Raw genomic sequence first — 2,441 nt, forward strand, 5'->3', positions numbered from 1 at the left:
GTTGTTATCTCTTAGAATCCTGTTCTTTTCTAATGAGAGACTGAAGGGGAGTGGGAAGGGACATGGCGGGGAGGGGGAGAAACAGGGAGGAGTAGAGGGAGGGGAAACTACAATTGGGAATAATCTATGAGAGAACAATATTTTTAATAAAAGGAGAATATTAATAAAACCTCAAAAAGTAAAATAAGTAAACAACTCTTCAGGAAGAAATACTACTTATGATTAACCAATAAAACTTCTTCATACATATATATGAATACAGAGCCATAAGATACTAATCTCAAAACAGCTCATCTCAGTTTCAGCTCAGAATTCCTGACAGAATTTTATCTGTGAAATGTAAAACACATATTTTCTCAAATAAACCCCTTCAGTTTAACATTAAAAAAAAAAAACATCTTTCAGCCAGACACTACAATACTCAGCAGCTGACAGCTAACCACAAAAGGGAATCCAGAGCCATGTCTCCCCACTCCTCCAAACATGACTTCCACGTCTTCACACACTCACTTTGCTCCGGTCCCTTACAGCAATGTGCTACCTTTCTTTTAGACTAAGATGGGTTCATTGCTCAGACCTCACTTGGTATGCTCACACTGTAGCTCCGTGACTCACACAACAGCTCAGGCATGCATCTTGCTTTGGTGATTGTTCTCCATCTCTTTAGGTCTGAGATCTTTCTTGATGTTCTGATGTGTACATATCATCTTTCCCCAGTCCCTTATGTTTTTGGCTGGAGCCTCTCTCTGAGCATTGACTTTTGATTCCTTGGTCTATTCGATTAAAACCACCTGTGAGAATACTGGGACAAATGGCCTGCATTATTTCTCCTGTGATTGTTATGGCTATGGTAAATGGGATTTCGCTCTCACTAGCTCGGGGTGCCACCTCAGCACCCCGTGGATGAGTCGTAAAGAGCATCTCTGCATTCTCTGACTCACACCCCAGCATGACAGTTAGTAGGCAAGCTGCTTTCCCTATTGCTTCACCTGGATTCCTGCCTTTCTGTCAGTGCCACCCGGCTCCACGTCCCAGTCTGAACCCATAGGAAGGTGACTCATATTTCTGCAAAGTTGCTGACTACCTTTCTGATATGTGTAATTAATTTCATGTTCTGTTTCTTTGCTTCTTCCTTGGAGTTACCTTGGAAATGCTCTCAGCATTTACCAAAAGATTTATGAACTAAAAGAACTATAATGTAAGGTGGCTAACCTTTATGCTGCACTATCATCAAGATTTGAGTTAGTAATCATAAAAATTTCAGCATGTTAGATTACAAAAGTATTGCTAATAATTCAGAGTATACAAAGTCTACAACTTTAAGAAGCAAATCCTCAAATGTATAGATTGAAACTATAACAAGCAGCTGTCCCAAGCTTTCATGGCATTCTTGTGCAGACTGAGTATTTCCTCTTACCACTATGCAAAGGATGATATTGATTACCTTCCCCTTCCTCTGCCTGAACTGCCACACAGTGGTGTAAATAATAAGTGGGCTTTATGGATTTAAAGAGATTCAATGAGTCTGATTTATTCCAGTTACTGATGTCTTCTTTTCTTCCTTTCATATGTGTCTTTGCATCTGAGTGCACATTTGTGTGAGTGGTGTGTGTGTGTGTGTGTGTGTGTGTGTGTGTGTGTGCGCGCGCGTGTGTGTGTTATAGGTACACATGTGGAGTGTGTGAGAGAAAACTGAAACCAGAAGAGGATACCAAATGTCCTCTGTCACTCTTCATCCTATTTACTTGAGATAAGGCTTCTTACTGAACCTGATACCACGTGGCAGTTAGTGAGCCCCGGAGCAGCAAACACTCTTACCAAATGGCCATCTCTTTATCCATGCAGCTAATGAATTCTATGGTGTAAACATTCCCAACTGTGAAAACTGTGGCTAGTTCCGTGTTATAAGCAGGTTTAAAAACAATTTAACATTGGTACTTGAGAGACACTAAGATAAGCTCAAGATTACTGATAGGTGTATTGTTTTACCCAAGACGTCCAATTCTCTCCTCTGCTACTGAAGTCCCACTAGTTGTACATGTAATTCCATAAAGTCTGACTCTTGGACTGAGTAGTTTCGTAAACTCCTCTCTGTAATTGGAAAGTCACATCATAAGATAAATGGACCTTTTAACTTTTGCAACTGGTATTTTCCCTTTATTTTTCTATGCATACAAACCAACAAACAAGTCCATAATGTTATCTTTGTTATGTTTCTAGCACTATAATAAAACACTGTGAAAAGCAACTTGGGGGAAAAAGGGTTCGCTTTATATGGCAGCTCTCAGGTCATAACATCCATCACTGAGCGGAGTCAGGTAGGGACCTCAATGCAGGATCCTGGAGGCAGGAACTGAAGCAGAAGTTATGGGTGAATGCTGTGTACTAGTTTTTTCCCCATGGCTTGTTCAACCTGATAGCTTAGACAACTCAAGACTACC

The sequence above is a fragment of the Arvicola amphibius genome, chromosome 1 (genome assembly GCF_903992535.2).
Source record: "Arvicola amphibius chromosome 1, mArvAmp1.2, whole genome shotgun sequence".
Taxonomy (NCBI): domain Eukaryota; kingdom Metazoa; phylum Chordata; class Mammalia; order Rodentia; family Cricetidae; genus Arvicola; species Arvicola amphibius.